This window comes from Galeopterus variegatus, unplaced genomic scaffold, assembly GCF_000696425.1.
Source record: "Galeopterus variegatus unplaced genomic scaffold, G_variegatus-3.0.2 Scaffold6631, whole genome shotgun sequence".
In the NCBI taxonomy this organism is placed as follows: Eukaryota; Metazoa; Chordata; class Mammalia; order Dermoptera; family Cynocephalidae; genus Galeopterus; species Galeopterus variegatus.
The window spans coordinates 147398-157763 of record NW_007732742.1 but is presented as its reverse complement, the minus strand read 5'-3'; the positions used below and the strand labels follow the sequence as shown (position 1 = coordinate 157763).

The window sequence follows — 10366 nt, the reverse complement described above, 5'->3', positions numbered from 1 at the left end:
GTACGATTGCCTAAGACGTCCTGGTGGCTCCTGCCGTCTGGAATAGTTGGTTGGGATCTCTGGCTGCGTGTGCGTGAGTGTGTGAGTGTGTGTGTGAGTGAGTGTTTGTGAGTGTGTGTGAGTGCGTGTGTGTGTGCATGTGTGTGAATGTGAGTGTGACTGTATGTGTGTGCATGTGTGAGAGTGTGTGTGACTGTGTGTGTGCATGTGAGAGTGTGTGTGACTGTGTGTGTGCATGTGAGAGTGTGTGTGACTGTGTGTGTGCATGTGAGAGTGTGTGTGACTGTGTGTGTGCATGTGAGAGTGTGTGTGACTGTGTGTGTGCATGTGAGAGTGTGTGTGACTGTGTGTGTGCATGTGAGAGTGTGTGTGACTGTGTGTGTGCATGTGAGAGTGTGTGTGACTGTGTGTGTGCATGTGAGAGTGTGTGTGACTGTGTGTGTGCATGTGAGAGTGTGTGTGACTGTGTGTGCATGTGAGTGTGTGTAAGTGTGTGCGTGTGCGTGAGTGTGGGAGTGTGTGTCTATGCTGCAGGATCTCCTACGAGGGGATGCTGTCTCGGAGTTGGCTGGAGCCCCACTGAAATAGGTGTCAAGTCTCTCTCGTACTGAAGCCAGGCGCTCTCTCAGCCTCCTTGGCTGACATTTAAGTATGTGGTGGAGACCCTGGCTGACCACCCACCCCTGTCTACAACATGGTGGAGAGGCCACAAAAGAGGCTGAAGGTTAAGTCAAGGATTTCCCTGGAGAGAGCTGTGTTGTTGGAGAGGCCACAAAAGAGGCTGAAGGTTAAGTCAAGGATTTCCCTGGAGAGAGCTGTGTGGGGGGGTCCATTCCTGATCCTCATGGAGGAGGGTGGGAGTGTCTCTCTTTCCTAGTGAGCTGGGCCTCAAGAGGCCATGGGAAACCGTGACATGTGACTCCTCGAGTCTTGAGCAGATGGTGTCTGGCCACACTGGATTTGATTCCATCATACTAAGTACTCTTCAAGGCTGTCTCAAAGGTAAAGCATTTTGCATCACACTCTATTTGATTTCTAACATTTTATTTTTGTTTATTTATTTATTTTATTTTAACTTTTCAAATTACATTGTAGTCGATTTTTGTGTCTCTTTACCTGTTTCTCTTTCCCCCTTCCCTCTCTCCCCTTTCCCCACCACTACATCTCATCTGTTCACTTGTCTTAACAAGTTCAAGGAATTGTTGTGATAGTTGTGTCCTCTTTGGCAATATGGTAAAGTCTATGAATGATGTCTTTGTAGATTAATATTTTTAATTGCCTAAAAAATGTAAAACAAATTATGTTTAAAAGTCACCAAAGTAAATATTTTAAAATTGTGGTATATAATAAATAATGCATATGCTTTTCTATTAATGCATTAGATAAACAGATCTAGTGGCAGGTCCAAGAATTCTCATAATTTTGAAGTACTACTGAGTATGTGTGATATTTTGAGATATCTGCCATATGGGTGGTGTGATAGGAAAACATCTGTAATTCCTATTGATAACAAAATCATAGTTACTGCAATGAATTATGTACTTTGTTGCCTACATTCACAATCAAAAGAAATGCTAAAATCCATTAAGAAATTAGAGATTAGTAAAAAAGATGCACCTTTTTGCATTCAAATTCACAGACTCCTGGCCTTGAGCAACAGTTCTTTAATTTCCTTGGGTACCTTCACTCTGTCTAGAATATGATGCAAGTTGTAGCTCTTCCTGCCTCCCCCTCTGCAAAACAAAACAAATAAAACAACACAAAACACATGGAAACCCGGTTCTACATGCAATCTGAGAAGATAAGGTGACCGTGCAAGTCTAGATGCGACTCTAAAAGGACACCGGTCTCGGAAGACAGGTTTGGAATATATTGTAAAGGATCATGCATAACAAGAAGACTTTCTACAGAAATTGATAGATAATGGTAAGTTATTGGAGGTGTCTAGAAGCAAAATAATGCAATTGAGGTTGTGATCTCAAAAGACATCATAATATATTTCTGGAGAAGACAAATACTCTCTTCTGGATGGTTCCTCAATTTAGTTTTTACAAATGTGTGAATCTTTTACTGTAAAATCCATCAGCATCTGAATAATTTTGCACGTAATTCTTAGAAATGCAATGTTCTTCCCTATGGGCTTTGTGAAGGGAATTAATAGTACCAGAAGCTCCAGAAGAGCCTGTGTCACAGGCGCAGGTGACCACTGTATTCCAGGTGTCATGTGTGTGGCAAAGGCTGAGCGCTGAACCGCTGATCAACTGCCACGTGTTCAATCCAATTCATTTGTTGAAATGGCTGGAAGAACTAGGCAAGAACCATTACAAATGCTTAACCACAGAGCTGGCTTAACCACTCATCCATCAATTGATCTTTTAGCCCATATGACAGCTGGGAAACATAAGAATAATCTCATTCATTGGCATGTTGGGCTTGGAGGGCCTGAGGTCACTGTTCTGAGGGCTGATCTTAACCATGTTATTTTGAGGAGCCCCTCCTTTGGGTTCCCAAACTACTTGTAAAATCTTCCCTACAAGCACTTCCTCTCCCTTCTTCACCTTTGTCGTATAACTTCGTATAATGTATGCTATACGAAGTTATTACGGGAAGTGTAATTTCTTTATCACGAGCTCTGACCCCAACCATTCCAACCCAGCAGCCTCCTTCAGCCTCTCATATCTGAAAAATGATCGATGATTTAATCTACTGGATTGCTCCTCCGAGTTCTTAGGGGCTAATTGTATACAAATGCACAGAATAAACAAATTCATAACGTTAGCAATCATTTCAGTAAATATATATAAAATTTTTAGGTTACATACTTATATTAAAAAAACTACGCAGAGGTTTATAAACAATATCCTCTAGTGAGACTTTTATATTTAAATCAGCAAAATGAGGGGGGAGAAATGGATTCTTCTTGCAGCTCTGCCAGTATTTTACAGTTTGAGCTCAAATCAACTGCTTCACTTCTGTGGGTTTCCATTTATTTACCTGCAAAACAAGGAGTTGAATTCTATCACCTCTAGAGTTCCTTAACATTCTATGGTTCTGTGGTTTAATAACTTCAACCTCATCCCAAATTTCTTGTGAGCAGTTCACCAGATCTTCAAAACCTCTCTTTAGCAGATCTCTTCATACCTCTTAATCACTATAGAAAGTTCTTCGCTCTTACAGGCAGTGCTCTTCTTTCCCAGGGCACCTCCCTGCAGCCAGGTTCCAGCTAAGCCATTTCTTGGCTAGACCAGTTTTTTCAAGGAGACTTTAACCATCCCAGACAGAACCGCTCTTTCTCTCTAAGGCAGCTGAAGGAAGGCTTTGTGCATGTCTTGACTCAGTGAACTCCTGAACTCTTCTCCAGCCGTGAGTTTTGTGCTAAACCATCAACACTAATAATGCCTTGTGGAGTTTAGATATATATAAAACTAATAGCATGACAATGATAATGCAAAAGATGGGGGTGGGTAAAGTGAAAGTATTTGAAGGTTTGGCATTACTGGGGACAAGGTAACATGATAATAAGCCAAGGGTGCATGTCATGATGTCTAAGATAACTACTAAGTAATAGTAAAAGAATATATAACTAACAGGTTAATAAAAGGGGAATAAAAGGATAAAACTGACAAAGAAGTCAGCATAAAGTTGATAATAAAACCAGATAAGATCATTACAAGAAAGGAAAATTATGCTAATTACCTTTAATGAATATGCTAATTACCCTGATCTGATCATCACACATTGTATACATGTATTGAAATACAACTCTGTACCCCATAAATATGTACAATAAGTGCATTTCAATAAAAAATGAAAAGTTAAAAAAATAAAAAAATATTTCAAATGTAAATAAATTAAATTATCCAACCAAAAGATATCAAGTGGCTCAATGGATAAAAAGCAAGACCCAACTGTTTCTGCCTATAAGAGACTCACTTCATCTCTAAGGACACAAATAGACTAGTGAAGTATGAAGGTATGGAAAAACTGATAGTATGGAAAAAGATATTCCATGCAAATGGAAGCTAAAATAGATCAGGGGTAGCTATACTTATATCAGACAAAATAGACTGTTAGTCAAAAACTGTAAAAACAGACAAAGAAAGTCATTATATAATGATAAAGGGGTCAATTTGTAAAGAAGTTTTAATGACTGTCAATATATATGCACTCAAACATTGGAGTACCCAAATATAGAAAATAAATATTAATAGATCTGAAGGAAGAGATAGACAGCAATACAATAATAGTAGGAGACTTCAACACTTTCAACATTGGACAGATCACCTGACAGATGATCAATAAGAAAACATTAGACTTGAACTACATACAGTTTAGACCAAATGGACCCAATAGATATTTACAGAACATTCCATCCAATAGAAACAGAATACATACTCTCCTCAAGTGCACCTGGACCATTCTCTAGGATAAATCACATATCAGGCCACAAAACAAGATTTCACAAATTTAAGAAGACTGAAATCATATCAAGTATATTTTCTAACCACAATGTCATGAGATAGAAATCAATATCAAGAGAAATTTTGGAAAACTGATAAATTAAACTAAATGCTCCTGAACAATCAATGGGTTAAAAAAGAAATTAAAAGAGAGATTAAAAAATATCTTGAGACAAACAAAAATGGAAATACAACATATCAAAACTTATGGGATGCAGCAAAAGCAGTCCTGAGAGGAAAGTTTATAGCAATAAATGCCTACATCAAAAAGAAAGATCTCGGCCGGCCCGGTGGCGCACTGCTACAGTGCGTCACAAGCAGTCCTGAGAGGAAAGTTTATAGCAATAAATGCCTACATCAAAAAGAAAGATCTCGGCCAGCCCGGTGGCGCACTGCTACAGTGCGCCACATGGGAGCGCAGTGGCGCTCCCGCTGAGGGTTCGGATCCCACATACAGACCAGTTCCCGCTCACTGGCTGAGCGAGGTGAGGGCGCAACACCGAGGGTTGCGATCCCGTTGCCGGTCCCAGTCCGGTATGGGCGCGACACTGATGGTTGCGATCCGTTGCTGGACATGAAAAAAGACAAAAAAAAAAAAGAAAGATCTCAAATAAACAACCTAATGTTAGACCTCAAGAAACTGGAAAAAGAACAAAGTAAGCCCAAACTTAGCAGAAGGAAGGAAATAATAAGGATCACAGTAGCAATGAGCAAAATATAGACTAGAAAAACAATAGAAAAGATCAATAAAACTAAAAGTTGGTTGTTTGAAAAGATAAACAAAATAGGCAAAACTTAAGCTAGTCTAACAATGAAAATAAGAGAGAAGACTGAAATAAACAAAATCGGAAATGAAAGAGGAGACATTACAACTGACACCACAGAAATACAAAGGATCATAAGAGGCTATTGTGAACAAGGACACCAACAAATTGGATAACTTAGAAGAAATGGATGAATTCCTGGAAACATGCAAAGCAACAAGAGTGAATCAGGAAAGAATAAAGTACCTGAACAAGCCAATAATGAGTAAGGAGATTGAATCAGTAATAAAAAGTCTCCCATCAAAGAAATGCCTTGGACCTGATGGTTTCATTGCTGAATTCTACCAAACATTTAAAGAACTAATACCAGTCCTCACACTCTTCCAAATAATTTTTAAAAAGGGAATATTTCCAGACTCATTTTATGAGGCCAGTATTATTCTGATCCTAAAGCCAGATGAGGATATACTAGAAAAGAAAATGAAGGGACTCAACTGTATGCTGCCTGCAAAAGTTATTTCACTTCTAAGGACACACATAGACTAAAAGTGAAGATATCAAAAAAGATATTCCAGGCCAATATCCTTGAATACAGATGCAAAAATCATCAACAAATTACTAGCAAATTAAACTTAACAGCACATTTAAAGATCATTCATCATGGTCTAGTGGGATTTACAAGGATGCAAAGATGGTTCAACATATATATTATATAATCAAAATGAAGGACAAAAACCACACGATCACCTCAGTAGTTGCAGTAAAAGCATATGACGAAGTCCAACATCTGTTCATATTAAAAACTCTCAAAAAATACATATAGAAGGGATATATCTCCCCACAATAAAGGCCATATATAACAACCCCACAGCTAACATTATATTCAATGGTGAAAAGTTGAAAGCTTTTCCTCTAAGATCAGGAACAAGATAAGAATGCTCACTAGAAGTTCTAACAGGAGCAATTAGGCAAGAAAAAGAAATAGAAGGTATCCATATAGGAAAAACAGAAGAGAAATTGTATGTTCACTGATGACATGATATTATATGGAAACCCTAAAGAGTCTACCAAAATGCTGTTATAACTGAAAAAAATTCTGTAAAGTAGCAGGTTACAAAATCAACATACAAAAATTAGTAGCATTTCTGTATACTAACAACAAACTATCAGAAAAAGAAATTAAGAAAACAATCTCATTTACGATAGCATAAAAAAATATTTAGTAAGTTTAATCAAGGAGATGAAGGATCTTTACACTGAAAAGTATAAAACACTGATGAAAGAATTTGAAGAAGACAATTAAATAGAAAAATACCCTATGTTCATATATTGAAAAAAGTAATATGTTTTAAATGTCCCTACTACCCAAAGTGATCTACAGGTTCAATGCAGTTCCTATTAAAATTCCAATGTAATTTTTCACAGAAGAAGAAAAAACTATCTTAAAATTCCTATGCAATCACGAAGAAACCCTGAATAGCCATAGATATCTTGGGCAAAAAGAACAAAGCAGTAGGCATCACACTCCCTGATTTCAAAGTATATTATAAAGCTTGTAAGAAAGATGCCACAATCACAATAATCCTTGAACTTTCAAAAGGAGAGAATGGAGCTGCAGCCGCCAGAAGTGAAAAGGGGGAGGGGGAAAAATTGGTAAAGGGCCACAAAAAATGTTTACATTGTGTAATGATTAAAAAAAAAAAAAAAAAGACTAACAGTAGATTACATAGCCCAAGTCTTGTCTGAACTTGACCCTTTGAGATCTGAATTCAGCCATCAGGGCAACTAGAAGGTCGTATAACTTCGTATAGGGGGAAAAATTGGAAAAGGGCCACAAAAAATGTTTACATTTTGTAATGATAAAAAAAAAAAAAAAAAAGAGAAAAGAAGATGGTCATCTGTAAACCAAAGCAGTCTTCCCCAGAACCCAATCATGTTGGCACCATGATCTTGGATTTCCCAGCCTCCATAACTGTGAGAAATAAATTTCTGTTATTTAAGCTAAAACAAAAATAAAAACAGAAAACAAAATATAAAGCTTTAAAGTTTGTAATTTAAACAGCATGGTACTGGCATAAAAACAGACACATCGACCAATAGAACAGGTTAGAAAGCCCAGAAATAAACCCAAATATTTACAGTCAATTGATTTTTGACAAAGTTGCCAAGAATACTCAGTGGGGAAAGGACAGACTTTTCAATAAGTGGTGTTGGGAGAGCTGGATATCTGCATGCAGAAGAATAAAATTGGACCCTTATTTCACACTATATACAAAAATCAACTTAGAATGGATAAAAAACTTAAATGTTGACTTGAAACTGTAAAGCTACTAGGAGAAAACCTAGGGGAAAAGCTCCACAGTGTTGGTCAGGGCAATAATTTCTTAGATGGGACTCCAAAAGCACAAGCAACAAAAGCAAAAATAGACAAATGGGTTTACATCAAACTAAAAAGCTTCTGCACAGCAAAGGAAACAATAAACAAAGTGAAGAGACAAGCCATGGAATGGGAGAAAATATTTATAAACCATACATATGATAAAGGGCTAATCTCCAAAATATATAAGGAAGTCAAACAACTCAATAGTAAGGAACAAATAACCCAACTTAAAAATGAGCAAAGACCTAAACAGACATGGCTCAAAAGAAGATACACAAATGACCAACAATATATAAAAAATCAACATGGCTAATCATCAGAGAAATGCAAATTAAAACTCTAATGAGATATCACCTCAAAATTGTTAGAATGGCTATTAACAAAAATACAAATGATAACAAGTGTTGGCAAGATGTAGAGAAAAGGGAATCCCTGTACCCTGTTGCTGGAAGTGTAAATTAATACAGCCATTTTGGAAAATAGTATTTAACCCCCCCACCCCCCCAAAATAGAGTTACCTTGTGATTCAGCAATAGTTTGAGTATATACTAAAAGGAATTGAAATTGTACATTAAAGAGACATATACACTCCCATATTTATTTCAGTATTATTTACAATAGCCAAGATATAGTAGCAACCGAAGTGTCTATTAGTGGATGAACGGATAAAGAAAATTTGACATACAGACATGACAGAATGCTAAATAGCCTTAAGAAAGAAGGGAATTCTCTCATTTGTGACAACAGGGATTGAACTGGAGGACATTATGCTAAGTGAAATAAACCAGGTACAGAAAGAGAAATATGGTATAATCTCACTGGTATGTGGAATCTAAAAAAGTCGAACTCACAGAAACGGAGAGTAGAACGATGGCTTACTAGAGACGGTGAGGAAGGCAGGGGTGGGATGACAAAAGGGAAGATGTCGATCAAAGGGTATGAAGCTTCAGATAGGCTGGAGGAATAAGTTTTAGTGATCTATAGCACTGCATGGTGACTACAGTTAATTATAATGTGTTGTATATTTCAAAATTGCTAAAAGAATAGATTTTTAACATTCATACCACAAAAGATGATAAGTTGGTGAGGTGGTGAATATAATTCACGTGAATATTTCTATGATGTATAATACATAGATCAAAACATCACATTCTACCCCATAAATATACATAATTATCATTTGTCAAAAAAATCATATTAATATAAACAGTCTAAATAGAAAATTAAAAGGCAGGGATTGTAAGATAGGCTAAAAGATAAACAATCAACTATAGAATGCCTGCAAGACACCCTCTTTAAATATAAAGGCACAAATACGCTAAACATAAATGGAGGAAAAAGTTATAACAAACTGCCATACATCAAAAGATACCTAAAATGGCTGTAATTTTGAGCAACGTAGATTTTAGAGCAAAGAATATGCTCAGGAATCAAGAAAATCATTTCATGATGAAAAACAGTTCAGGTCATCATCATTCTGGCTGCGTCTGCTCAGCAACAAAGTCTGACACAAGTGTCATGAGGCATGGAGTGCTCCTCACCCGCGGGAAGCTCCCTGCGTCGCGGCGGTGGACAGGTCTGCCTGTGTTCTTGCATGTTCTTCGTATGTCCTTCCTCCTTTTGGTCATAGAACTTCAATTTCCCTTGGAAAACGTCCTCTGCTCCATTCTGCACAGTCTTGTAGACTGTAAATCAGTCTGTATAGGCAATGGAAATTAGATTCTTTTGCAAGGAATCTGAATCCTTGTGGGGAGGGACAAGAAGAGAGTGATCAGTTGATTAATTCCTGTCAATGCTCCACGATAATTGTTCATTAGCTCAGGTCAGTCTAGTGCTAATTCTTCCAGGTTATTCATCTCTGTATTCAATTTAATGAGCTACGTAAGCTGACATCTGTCTACCTCTCCAAACTTAATTATCACGTTTTCTCAGTTTCCCTTTAAATTCCAGCCATCTCAGTCTTCTCCCTTTTTAAATATCCCAGGCTCCTGCTCCTCCAGGTCTTGGAACTTGATGCTGTCTCTGCCTGGTGAGGGTTTCCTGCAGTTCCACTCTTACCTGGCTCCTTCTCATTCTTTACATCTTAGTTCAAATGTTACTTCTTCAGAGAGCTATCTTCTGACTAGACCATCACTCTGTTGGTCTCTATAACAAGACTTCAGAACATTATGGCCTCAGGCTACACCCGGCCCATTACTTGTCCAATGATAGGTTTTGTAAATAGAGTTTTACTGGAACTCAGCCATGCTCATTTCTTTAGTATTGTCTATGGCTGCTTTCACCCTCCAATGGCAGAGTTGAATAGTTGCTACAGTAACAGTATGTCTTGCAATGCATAAAATATTTTTCATCTGATCCTTTAAAGAAAAAGATTGCTGATCCCTGCTTTATAATATTATTGTTTATTTCTTTATACAACTTATCATCTGCAATTATCTTGTTCAGCACTGTAAGAGTTATGGATAGTAGGTAGCTTGCCTGCTTTTAATCAGTTACGCATCCCTAATGCCTAATCTAATGCCTGCTGAGAGTAGAACTCAAGAAGCTGTTTGTGGAACAGACGAGCGAGTAAGTGGGTATATCTCATCAACAAGTACTCAACAAATGGCAGGAAGTGCGTGGGTTGATTTCAGGGTGCTCTATTCTATTCCATTGATCAGAGTCTCTGTTATTATACCAGTACCATGCTGTTTGGTATNGCTCTATTCTATTCCATTGATCAGAGTCTCTGTTATTATACCAGTACCATGCTGTTTTGGTAT

At 37.5% G+C, this 10366-nt stretch overlaps 1 long non-coding RNA gene across 1 annotated transcript in view; it reads left to right on the top strand.

Annotated features, from left to right (window-relative positions):
- The first annotated feature begins 772 nt into the window (after positions 1–772).
- The window catches only part of LOC103606509, a 25299-nt gene continuing 15705 nt past the window's right edge, over positions 773–10366 (top strand). Inside the window, exons 1-2 of the long non-coding RNA XR_551896.1 lie at positions 773–1002; positions 1640–1926. This is a non-coding gene — a long non-coding RNA (uncharacterized LOC103606509). The remainder of the gene's footprint in view (positions 1003–1639; positions 1927–10366) is intronic.